At 32.7% G+C, this 13,446-nt stretch overlaps 1 protein-coding gene across 2 annotated transcripts in view; it reads left to right on the top strand.

Moving 5' to 3' along the window:
* Positions 1 to 13,446, top strand: part of LOC138699446 (C-Maf-inducing protein-like) — a 900,368-nt gene that overhangs the window by 107,836 nt on the left and 779,086 nt on the right. The window lies entirely within an intron of this gene.

Here is a 13,446-nt window from a genome sequence, read left to right as displayed (position 1 = left end):
AAACTAGTATGCAGCTCTGAAATGATATAAAAGAACGCAATTGGAGTTCTTAGGAGGGGAAAAAGGAATACACTGGGAGAAACTCTCAGACCTCGAACTTGGCCACAAGTATCATTCATTCAATGACGCAGTTTAAACCTAAATTCCTCAGTAAGTCTCATTTATTCGTGTCAATACCAGGCAGTTTATTAGAAATTATCACTTCGATCTCCCCAGTTTCTGGAAACCGAGAATTTTTTATATCCTGGCCGGAAAATTATTTCCGTTGCATTCACGGATTTGTTGCAATATTGCAATCTTTGACGTGATGTGATTCATTATGAAACTCTCCACAGAATTTCACTTTTGTGAAAGTTATATCATCTTTATTGAACATTAATCTTGCTTACATAAAGTTCAATTTTCCCGCTTCCTCGAACGCTCCACTTAATGCAATTACTCGACATGTATTTTTATATTAAGAAGTTACGGAAAACAAACGCATTACGAAACACACTGTTGGTCTTACGAGAGAACGATCGAAGATATTCCGTTGTCATAGCGACAGTAGCATCCTGTCCTAAAGACGAATGATATTAGAATTATTACAGAATTCTTTAATTTATACTTCATTCACTCCGTTGCTATGACAACCTAGACGCACTCAGGCTTTGTACTTTCGAGTTTTGCAATATCCTGAGAACGAGAGAAGAGATTGTGACGCAATAGAGCATTCAATTGGAAATCACTACTCTAGTCGTTTAAGGATGTAGCTAGAGATAAAATAGTTCTTCCCTTGACTTCTCTACTGCGATTTTATATACAGTATGTACAAAAATTATGAGATGTAGCTTATAAGTTTATCATTTTTAGTTTAATTAAAATGTTAAATATAAAATCTATTACGCGTTTATCACTTAATATTATGCATAGATTTAGAAAATGAATTTCCTCAGACCTACAGGATGTAACTAAATAAATTTTTCTTAAATGACAACCAATACTTAATTTTACATTGTGAACTCGTCCTTCAATTCTGTGTTTAGTTATCTGTTTTTTTGATTATGTCAACAACTATTTCACAAAAATGGTTGCTTTTTAAGTTAACTTTTTCCCATCAGGTTTCATTTTGTTATATAACCAACCGAGACCGAAATTTGGGAATAAATGACATATGCATACACTTAGTTTTACAACAAATATTCTAAGTGAGCATCATTCACTTATTGTCAATTTTTTTTGGCAACATGATTTTTAATAGCCTCCCTATAGATATAAAAAATGAAACTCAAAACATAAGATTATTTATGGCTAAATTAAAGAAGTACCTAATTTCTCACGCCTTCTATTCTGTAGAAGCTTCATGAATATTTCTGTCTTGTATTAAGTATCGATACTAAAACTTTGTGTTGTACTAGTAGACTATATTGTAAAACTCTTCTGTATATATATTTCAACTAGACTGTGACTATTATTAATGCATTATAGTACTATTAAGATTTTTTTTTTTCGTTTGATATGTTCCATATTCTATCTGTGAAGCAATGTATTTTTTAGTAGGTTATTTTACGACGCTTTATCAACATCTTTGGTTATTTAGCGTCTGAATGAGATGAAGGTGATAATGCCGGTGAAATGAGTCCGGGGTCCAGCACCGAAAGTTACCCAGCATTTGCTCATATTGGGTTGAGGGAAAACCCCGGAAAAAACCTCAACCAGGTTAACTCGCCCCGACCGGGAATCGAACCCGGGCCACCTGGTTTCGCGGCTAGACGCGCTGAATGTAAATAAATAAAATACAATTTACATTCTCTGTGTAAGATTATTTTGGTCAAAATCATTAACAGTTAAATAAGTTTTGCTGTACTGAAGTTGATTACAGAAAACTATTCATACACAGAATTCGAAGCAGATTTAAAAAATGTAAAAATAAAAATAGGTTATCATTTAAAAGAAATGTGCTTTTGTCACTCTCTGTATGCCCGAGAAAACAAATTTTCTAAATTAGGATGCTTGATACTAAATGATATAATACGTAAAAAATTTTTATTTACTATTTTAAATAAAAATTCAAGTAAAAAGTTACAAGCAATACTCCATACTTTTTGTTCACTCTGTATATTAAGTTGTTCAGTAAACAAAGAGACAAGAAAAGGTAATTCAGTGTGTACTTATTTCAATATTATTGTTGGTTATGAAATGAAAATAGCTAAACAGAATACAAGAGGAACAGGAATTTTTTAATCTCGCTGTTTTCGTTTCTGAAGGCAGCCTATGTTTGTTCAACAGTGATTGCAGGTTTCTTCTCATGCATTGAGCCATAAAAATGCTGTGCATTCAGATAAATAAAAGCGTATTGAGAACAAAGCATATTTTATGCAGCATCAGCAGACAGAGGGGAGAAATGCAGAGACAGCATAGGGATATGATTGCGGGAAAGCTGCCTATGCTTTCTTGGAATACGGAATAGAATCAGTGGGAGGTTCAACGACGCACTAAAGTGCGAGATATCTGTTTTGTATTAGTAGGTAGAAGCTGGTTGGTTTTAGATACGCCCCCCCAAACTCATATCTGCGTAGGACTTCGTAACTTTGTACATTATACGGTTCAAGGATTTTATTCTTTATTTATTTATTTGTTTATTTCATTGTTAGTTTTATTTTTATTTCCTTATTTATTTTTCTATTTGTTTCTTTTTTTTAATTTGTTTATTTATTTGTTTAGTTATTATTTATTTATTTATTTGTTAGTTATTTATTAGATGCCGGTTTTTATGTAGTTACTTATTTGTAATTTATTTGTTACCGGTATTTAATTATTTATTTATTACTTACCGATATTTATTATTCATTTATTTATTAGTTACCGGTATTTAATTATTTATTATTTATTTATTAATTAGCGGTATTTATTCATTTATTACTTACCGGTATTATTATTCATTTATTTATTAGTTACCGGTATTTAATTATTTATTATTTATTTATTTGTTAGCGGTATTTATTTGTTATTTATTATTTCCCGTATTTATTTATTTATTTGTTACCGGTATTTATTTATTACTTACCGGTATTTATTATTCATTTATTTATTAGTTACCGGTATTTAATTATTTATTATTTACTAGTTACCGGTATTTATTTATTTATTTATTTACTAGTTACCGGTATTTATTTATTGTTCATTTATTTGTTACCGCTATTTAATTATTTATTATTTATTTATTTGTTAGCGGTATTTATTTGTTATTTATTAGTTATCGATATTTATTTATTATTTATTTATTTGTTACAGGTATTTATTTATTAGTTACCAGTGTTTATTTTATTAATTTATTTATATTAACTATCGATATTTATTTTTTATTAGTTACCGACATTGAATTATTTATTTATTAGTTACCAGTATTTATTTATTTGTTATTTATTCAATAGTTACCGGTATTTATTTATTTGTTACCAGTATTTATTTATTAGTTACCGATATTTATCTATTACTTATTTATTGGTTACCGGTATTTATTGGTTATTTATTAGTTACCGGTATTTATTTATTAGTTATCGGTAAAAATTTATTTATTAGATACCAATATTTATTTACTAGTTACCGATATTTACTTATTTATTAGTTACCGCTATTTATTTATTACTTATTTATTAGTTACCGATATTTGTTTATTTGTTATTTATTTATTAGTTACCTCTATTTATTATATATTTACTTATTTATTTATTAGTTACCTGTATTTAGTTATTTATTTAGTTATTTAGTTGTTTAGCCACTTATTGCTTTCAGGGATGGGGTACTATGATCATATTTACGAATATTGCTTACAAAACGTACACACAAATTATGAGCACGTTGAAGTTTGGTTTTGTTGTCGCTGGAAAGGTCAGTCAGTAAAATGTCAGTATAGTCAAAGTAGGGAAATACAAGCGTCTGCACAAGGGATTTTTTTTAAGCAAGAGGGAAGATGAACATTTATCTTTTTTAGCACATGGATAATACAATAGACTTTTCTGTAGGTTTATGTGTTATGTCGACACCTGTGGAGTAACGGTCAGCGCGTCTGGCCGCGAAACCAGGTGGCCCGGGTTCGATTCCCGGTGGGGACAAGTTGAGCTTTTCCTCAGCCCAATACGAGCAAATGCTGGGTAACTTTCGGTATTGGACCCCGGACTCATTTCACCGGCATTATCACCTTCATCTCATTCAGACGCTAAATAACCTAGATGTTGATAAAGCGTCGTAAAACAACCCAAAAAAATATATAAAAAATATGATGTGTTTATTAATTGTCATATAGTGGGTAATCTATCCTTCAACTTTTCGCGGAAATAACAGAAATATTAAAATTGTTGTGTGTTTTGCTTAATTTAAGCAATGCTTGTTGTGAAAATGTGATGCTTGTACCAGCACAGTTTTGTCGTGGGCCGCTTGCTATAGGATCAGTTGAAACCTCTTAACGTCACTCCATTCTTCTGCAATCTGGGGGTTAAGAGGGAGCAGACATTGGAGATAATTCGATGGGTAGGCGAGGGAAAGTAATGCGGATTCCCATACCCATATAATCTTTGTGACGTCAGCAGCATATCCTGTTTGCTGTCGAGCGAAGATAAGTGGAGCGAGTCCCTGCGTCGTGCACCGCCTCCGACAGTGAGCCGTTCGCGTTGCTTATATGTACTGCCCTCCACATTTTCATACAGAACGACCGACGGGGCGAAGACCCTCAACACCACATTGCTTTTAGATTGCTTGGTGGCAATCGATCTTCATGCAGGGAAAGGTTTTAAAGACCCTGGATCCATTATAAATGTTCCTGACATCTCAAATGTACATGCGAGCTATTCCATCTCAAATCGACAGAATTATAGAGAAAATTAACCTTGCAATTTTTAAATACAATGAAACTTTTTCTGTTCGTTGACAACCGTGATGTAATGCTTTGTGCAAAGTTTGAGGCATCAGAACTTCATAGTGTTTCAATTAAAATTTTTTAAATTTATCGTATTTTCATAAAATTAGCAAATTTAAACTGTTGTGGCTCCGAAACCCTTTCACCCAATGATCAAAATCATGGTTTATTTTGATGCTGAGAAATTAAAGTTTATATTGACATGTAAACAGTTTTTCTTACTTTTTATGAAAATGGAGAAATTTAGATTTTTCTTCATTAAGGGAAGACTCCACTGAAAATCATGAAAATTTTTCCAATTTTTTTAGTTATTTTACTTATTCAGAATTTACATTTTCATACCCCAAATGAGTTCAGCTGAACTCTCATTACAAACACTCGTATGTTTACACTTTTAAAATTAAGGCTGGAAGGGGGCGTGGAGTTTAAAGAGCTGTCAAAATTGTTATTTTATTAATATTTTTCTTAATGCTGCCAGTTTATTTTATTATTTTATTAATATTTTTCTAATTGCATTAATAAAATAAACTAGCAGCATTTCTCACAAAATAATTGCATAAAAACATGCAGCTACCTCATAAATACTTGCAGTAAAAATTTCATCCAGATTGATTAATATTTGGCATAAGAAAGTTGGTGTTGAACCAACAAAAATGAACACAGAAAAATAGATTTGAAAATAAAATGAATATTTATGTAAATTAATATTCTCCTCCGCTACATTCATCTAGTAACTTCAGGGAGCCAACAGAAAGTTACTAGATTTGTAATCAGAATTTTTAAAAAAGAATTCTTCGATGAAAAACAATTTTGAAAGATCTTTAAATTCCACGCCCCCTTCGAGCCTTAATTTTAAAAGTGTAAACATACGAGTATTTGTAATGAGAATTGAGCTGAATCCATTTGGGGTATGAAAATATAAATTCTGAATAAGTGAAATAGCTAAAAAAATTTGGAAAAATTTTCATGATTTTCAGTGGAGTCTTCCCTTAAGACGCCTTTGACCATGAAAAAATATTTTAAAAATATATGGTTAGATTCCGCATTGAAAGTACAAATAAACACATATTTTTTACTGGTGCACCGTTGATAAGAAAGTATTGAAAATATAAAATAAAGAAAATAAATAGTACGCGCGTGAACTAACCAGCTGACTGTGAGGCGGGAGCTAGCCGAAGCAAGCAAGGCCAGGAGATAAACACGTGATGTTTCGTCTAGTAGCGCATAGCTGGGCTAGCTTTATCACAAGTTTTCATAAACACAGGAGTAAAATGACGCCCAACGCTCGCTTATCTTCAGCTCTTGGCCAGTGCGTGCGGTACTGCGCCGTTCAAGTCTAGGCGTATGAAAATAATTTATTTAATGTCCTCGAAACTTATTGCCGAGTCACTAAGCAAACAATGCCGAATCCCTCTTAATAATGCAAGGTTTTTTATCAATATTTTTTTACATTTTTACAAATTGGCAAAACGCCTAAAACTAAGTAAAATCAGATTATCTGTCTCTCTGTGTGCAATAAAAATAAGGATTACTTCTTAACATAACCTACCAAATGTCAGCTTCAAAATGAGCTCTCGTTCAATGTTCTACAGGAAATGGTTCCAGAGTTCTGAGCGCTGAAAGAGGCTTGTTTTTTTTATAAAATACGCTGAATTTGTCGCTCAACAATACGAAAACAGATTGATTTTCGATAGTATATTTTTGAAAATGCACTGTCCTCAGCACCTTGTACAAATAAGGGAAAAATTAGAGTATTAAAAAAATGCGAGGTTTTTTACTGATTGATTTCATATTGAATAGCCCATGCATTCTTGTACTGTACATATGCATGCAAGGTTGAATTATGTACATGTGAATAATTATTACGTTCATATGTATGCGTATGAATGTGCTTGTGTGCGTGTGTGATGAATGCTTGCACGTGTGAACTACAGGGTGAGTAAAAAAATATGGTTACAGGTTCGATCGCTTCGTCTGATGACAGTACACTGCTTCGTCGATTTAGTAGAATGCGTTTCAGTCTAAAGAAAGCAGAAAAACAACGTGGGCTGTTGTGACGAGAATCCAAGCCCCCGCATACCGCTAGAACATCATGTCACAAACACGTTCACGTCTGATTATTTCTTACAAAGTAAATATTATTCAACGCCTTAAAACGCAAATATTTATGATATTGCTGGAAAATTTAAGGTAATGTTTCTTTCTTACTTTATTTATTTACTTACTTACTGGCTTTTAAGGAATCCGGAGGTTCATTGCCGCCCTCACATAAGCCAGCCATTGGTCCCTATCCTGAGCAAGATTAATCCAGTCTCTACCATCATATCCCACCTCCTCCAAATCCATTTTAATATTATCCTTCCATCAATGTCTCGGCCTCCCCAAAGATCTTTTTCCCTCCGGGCTCCCAACTAACACTCTATATGCATTTCTGGATTCGCCCATACGTGCTAAATGCCCTGCCCATCTCAAACGTCTGGGTTTAATGTTCCTAATTATGTCAGGTGAAGAATACAATGCGTGCAGTTCTGCGTTGTGTAACTTTCTCAGTTCTCCTGTAACTTCATCCCTCTTGGCCCCAAGTATTTTCCTAAGAACGTTATTTACAAACACCCTTAATCTCTGTTCCTCTCTCAAAGTGAGAGTCCACGTTTCACAACCATACAGAACAACCGGTAATATAACTGTTTTATAAATTCTAACTTTCAGATTTTTTTTACAGCAGACTAGATGATAAAAGCTTCTCAACCGAAAAATAACACGCATTTCCCATATTTATTCTGCGTTTAATTTCCTCCCGAGTGTCATTTATATTTGTTACTGTTGCTCCAAGATATTTGAATTTTTCCACCCCTTCGAAGGATAAATCTCCAAGTTTTATATTTCCATTTCGTACAATACTTATTCTGGTCACGAGACATAATCATATACTTTGTCTTTTCGGGATTTACTTCCAAACCGATCGCTTTACTTGCTTCAAGTAAAATTTCCGTGTTTTCCCTAATCGTTTGTGGATTTTCTCCTAACATATTCACGTCATCCGCATAGACAAGAAGCTGATGTAACCCGTTCAATTCCAAACCCTGCCTGTTATCCTGAACTTTCCTAATGGCATATTCTAAAGCCAAGTTAAAAAGTAAAGGTGATAGTGCATCTCCCTGCTTTAGCCCGCAGTGAATTGGAAAAGCATAAGATAGAAACTGACCTATACGGACTCTGCTGTATGTTTCACTAAGACACATTTTAATTAATCGAACTAGTTTCTTGGGAATACCAAATTCAATAAGAATATTATATAAAACTTCTCTCTTAACCGAATCATACGCCTTTTTGAAATTTATGAATAACTGATATACTGTAGCCTTATACTACCATTTTTTCTCCATTATCTGTCGAATACAAAAAATCTGATCAATAGTCGATCTATTACGCCTAAAACCGCACTGATGATCCCCAATAATTTCATCTACATATGGAGTTAATCTTCTCAAAAGGATATTCGAGAAAATGTTGTACGACGTCAACAAAAGTGATATTCCTCGAAAGTATTTACGTAGACAAAATTCAAAATATGCGTTTTTATATGAAATAAAATTTAAAATACTGGTATATGTTGAGGTGGTCTTCTCCGAAACTGACAACACAACTACGAATTTCTATTACAGTGAAAATAAAATATTTATTTACCTAAGAATCCTATCCCAACTTATCACCAGTTACATCCTCACTAAATAACCTCAAATTAGATACAGTCTAGTTAAATAAGCAACTAAGGTAACTTTAAGAGCTTTACTTTTCTCCTAATCTGGTTTTAAAATAATCATTGTCACATGATAAGAATTGTTGTTTCTTTTGTTTCGTGCAGGCGGTAGGGTTTATAGAACGTCTGATGTGACACAAAATATCTTATTTACATAGGAATCATTCAGTTCATGGAACATGTAAATACGTACATTACAACGCTGGGCTGCAATTGCGCTGAGAGAATTCGGAGGGCTTCCATTTCCTCTTGTGCCGGGTCAAAGATGCGTTGTAAAAGTGGATTATGCAGATTCCAGCAACGGTTAATGCATTTGTGTATTGCTTCAGGAAGAAGCTACTAACAGCAAGCACTCGGGAACAACGACGAAACGACAGTAAGAGAATTTCCATTTACAGCGCAGAGAAGACTAGGAGAGGGAGATTGTCTCAAACCGTAACATTATACCATTCTTTCGCAGTTTTATTGGAGAATGGATACCATTTTAAAGAATCTGTCTTAAAGAATTTAAAGAGATCGATGTTATAAGAATCAAACGTAATTTCTCATACACAAACTTTTTTCTTCTGTCAATCAGTTGTCTTGGCAACAGGCGTATTATAGAAATGCTAATACAGCTATTAATAGTAATATGCGTTACAAGAGCGGTATGTTGAAGTTTTCATGTTCGAGGAAAAGTTTGAAAAAGCGAAACGTAGTTGAGCTTTTTTAATTTCCGAAAATTGAAAGAATACATACCGCTCGTGTATCGTACATTATTTTGTGCGAAGGTCGTTTATTACATACCTGAAAGAGGATTTTCTAAATAGTTGCAATGAAATCTCCATCTTGGTTTCTGTTCAATGACGGCAAATTTGCAAAACAAAAATATCTATCTTCAACATTGTTGCTTTAAAATGTTTTCTGTGTTTACTATACTCCAGCAAGCAGTGATATACGTCTGTCTTTTTTTTTTCCCCCAGTCCATAAATGCGAACTTAAAACAAACGGTAAGGTTATGTAATGATTTATTTTTCATTTTAATATTTTAACAATATTATTTATATAACATACCTATTGCAGTAATAACATCGGCATCTGGAATCTTGTTGATTTTTTGACGGCTTCCTTAATGTTACTTGCATCACGAATGCAGTAACTTTAGTGAAGTTGTAGAGTTTACTTAATTTTTTCAAATATTTAAAAACAATAATTAACAGTGCAATTTAGGTGAAATTGCAGTGGTAAGTTTCCAATTTATAATTATTACTATGTTAAACGTCTCTAAAAATAATGTGTTAAAAGCCTAAAGCAGTAAAATCAATATGTCACTTAAGCGGTAAGAAGAGGGAAATTGTTATGTGTGTTGGGTTGGGAATACTGAATGTGGAATTTTAGACTTGACGCGGATTGGTTTTGTGCGGAAACCAAGCAAATACGCACGATCTCGCACAAACGTTTTTTTCCTGTCATTCAGTTGTCTTGGCAACAGGCGTGTTATAGAAATGCTAATACAGCTATTAAAATTGTTAAAAAAAAAAGGCTTGCTACAGACTTCTTTTCATTAATACAGGTTGTCTCTAAATTAAACCGACAAATTTTCAGATCAGATAGATAACTTTTAAAACTCTTTTTGTTGAGCAACAAATGGGATGTGACATTTCATTTCAGTGCAACAAGATTCTATAATTCGGCGATCTTACACAGATTGAGGTAATTTTATTTTAAAATAAATTTAATTAATTCATTCATTGTTCTCTACGCAAGTGCAGGTCTTTCACTGCAAACTCAGCATTCCCCAATATTTCCTATTTTCTGATTTTTTTCTTAGTCTCCACATATATGATCCATGTACCTTAATGTTGACTATAATCTGATATTTCTTCTGCCCAGAACTCTTCTCTCGTTCACTATTCCTTCCAGTGCATCCTTCAGTAGGCAGTTTCTTTTCAGCCAGTGACCCTGCCAATTCCTTTTCCTCTTCCTGATCAGTTTCAGCATCATTCTTTCTTCACCCACTCTTTCCAACGCTGCTTCATTTCTTATTCTGTCTGTCCATTTCACACGCTCCATTCCTCTCCATATCTACATTTCAAATGCTTGTAATCTTTTTCTCTTCACTTTGTCGTAATGTCCATTTTTCTGCCCTATACAATGCCACACTCCATACAAAGCACTTTACTGGTGTTTTCCTTAGTTCATTTTCTAGACGTCCGCAGAAGATGCTTCCTTTTTCTATTAAAAGCTTCCTTTGCCATTGCTATCATGTTTTGACTTTCTTGCAGCAGATCATGTTACTGCTTATAGTGCACCCAAGTATGAAATTAATTATTTAATTTAATAAACAAAAATAATTATTCTTACAGGTATTCTTTTGACCCAAAAATATCCTACAGAAAAAAACAAAAACGAAAAGTAAGGGAAAAAGATTTTTATTGCAGTATTAGCAGTCTGAACGCAATATAGGCTACTGCAGCCCATTTATTTCTTAACAAAGAAGTTTTAAAAAGTTATCTATCCGATCTCAAAATTTGTTTCTTTAATTTTAAGACAGCCTGTATATCAATATCAATAATTTATTTTATTTTTCGTTAACAACTGCTAGGATTTTAACTTTGCAAAATCAGTAAAATTAAGCATTAGAAAGATTTCGGAAGAATATGTAATCTCTTAAACGATACTCAATGATAAATTAAGCTCTCGGAAAATTATTTCGCTATTGTAAGATTCCCCACTAAAAAAATAATAAGACATTTCAATTTCATTGTCTGAGTGGATATAAAAATAGGAAAAGATTTGAATTGGATGAGATTCCTTCAAACGAAAGTGGAAAAGGATGATATATTTTTTGTTTTCCCTGACATTGAAGATTTTGCAGAAGTAGAAGAAAGGTTGTGCAACAAACTTTGCGACGTGGGAAATATGATTATGTACATTCTTTATTAATATTGAGGGCTATGATATTGAATAAGTTAAATAAAGAAATTTCAGCATAAAAAATGTGTCATTCATTATCTTGTTATAATTATATTTCGTCATAATTATTGAAATATCATTTTTAAAAACTTTTTTTTTAAACATAAATGTTTTATTTATATTTATTTATATTAAATTATGTATCAGTAATTGCTTTCATACGTTTTAATGTGTATTCGATTTCAATTGAGAGAATAATGTGCGATCGGATTCTCTACGCCTATTGAGATAACACCGATCAACAACAAAGGTAAAAAAAAAGTTAAAAACAATAGTAAATATTTTTATTCATTAGTCAGAATGGAAATATAAAAACTGGAATTTATCCTTGGCGCAAAAATAACAAATATAAATGACACTCGAGATAAATTAAACGCAGAATAAGTATAAAAAATGTCTGCTATTATTCGCTTAAGAAACTTTTGTCATCTAGGCTGCTGTTTAAAAAACTAAAAGTTAGAATTTATAAAACAGTTATATTACCGCTTGTTCTGCATGGTTGTGGAACTTGAACTTTCATTTTGAAAGAAGAACAGAGATTAAGGGTGTTTGAGAATAAGGTGCTTAGGAAAATATTTGTGGCTAAGAGGGATGAAGTTACAGGAGAATGAAGAAAGTTACACAACGCAGAACTGCACGCATTGTATTCTTCATCTGACATAATTAATTAGGAACATTAAATCCAGACGTTTGAGATGGGCAGGGCATGTAGCACTATGGGTGAATCCAGGAATGCATATAGAGTGTTAGTTGAAAGACTTGAGAGAAAAAGACCTTTGGGGTGCCCAAGACGTAGATGGGAGGATAGCTTAAAATGGATTTTAGGGATGTGGGATATGATGGTAGAGACTGGATTAATCTTGTTCAGGATAGGGACCGATGGCGGGCTTATGTGAGGGCGGCAATGAACCTCCGGGTTCCTTAAAAGCCATAGGTAAGTAATTAAGACAGGAAGCTGAAAAATAGATGATTATAAAATAATAAATCGGCAATTTGCTAGGACTTAAATTTAATACTTAGAAAACTGAAAATTTTGATCAGATTCGCCCTGTATTACTGCACCTGAGAGTAAAAATAAGAAATTGTTTTGTTTAATGTTTTGGACAGAGACGAAGTTTTGTTTTTGAATAGTTCTATTCCTGTTACCAAAACATTTGTTTGAAGTCTGAAAGATACAAGGAAATGCATGCAGACTCTATGGCGAAACCAGAAGTGGTTGCCAAATTACCGGCTACGAACAAATATGCGTGTCTGGCGTTGAAAACAAGACACAAATAATTCTGGAATTCTGTTTGTGTAATTTTCTTCATGCTGCGTCGCTGAAATTGGGAAAGCGGAATTACCTAACGTTCTCAGCTGGTTTATTGTGTAGTTTAAGGCCACGAAATTCATTGTCTTGAAGTGTGTAATAATTCGTTCAAGGTATAAATAGATATACGTACGTAACTCTCACAGGCTTAATTTTACAGTTGGAATGCAAAAAATGGATCATTAGGGGCCTTGGCCGTTGAGGTCGTCATAGCAACACTTTATCGGACTTTCAAACAAAATAATTCATTAAGTATGACATTTTCTTTTACTTTTAAATGAAATTAAGGGGTTAGGTAGAGCTAACAGCAGTAAAAGTTTTAGAAATATTCAACATTTTTTTCCCTGTATTACTGTATCTTGTACAATAATGAAAATAGGTATGTGTAAAACACTGTCCTTCTGCTATATGAAAAAAAAATTTACGATTAAAAAAAATATGTATATATTTTTTCAAAATTCAAAATGGTGGCAGTTTAATAATAATAATAATAATAATAATAATAATAATAATAATAATAATAATAAT

The sequence above is a fragment of the Periplaneta americana genome, chromosome 5 (genome assembly GCF_040183065.1).
Source record: "Periplaneta americana isolate PAMFEO1 chromosome 5, P.americana_PAMFEO1_priV1, whole genome shotgun sequence".
Lineage (NCBI taxonomy): Eukaryota > Metazoa > Arthropoda > Insecta > Blattodea > Blattidae > Periplaneta > Periplaneta americana.
This window is presented reverse-complemented; position numbering and strand designations above follow the sequence as displayed.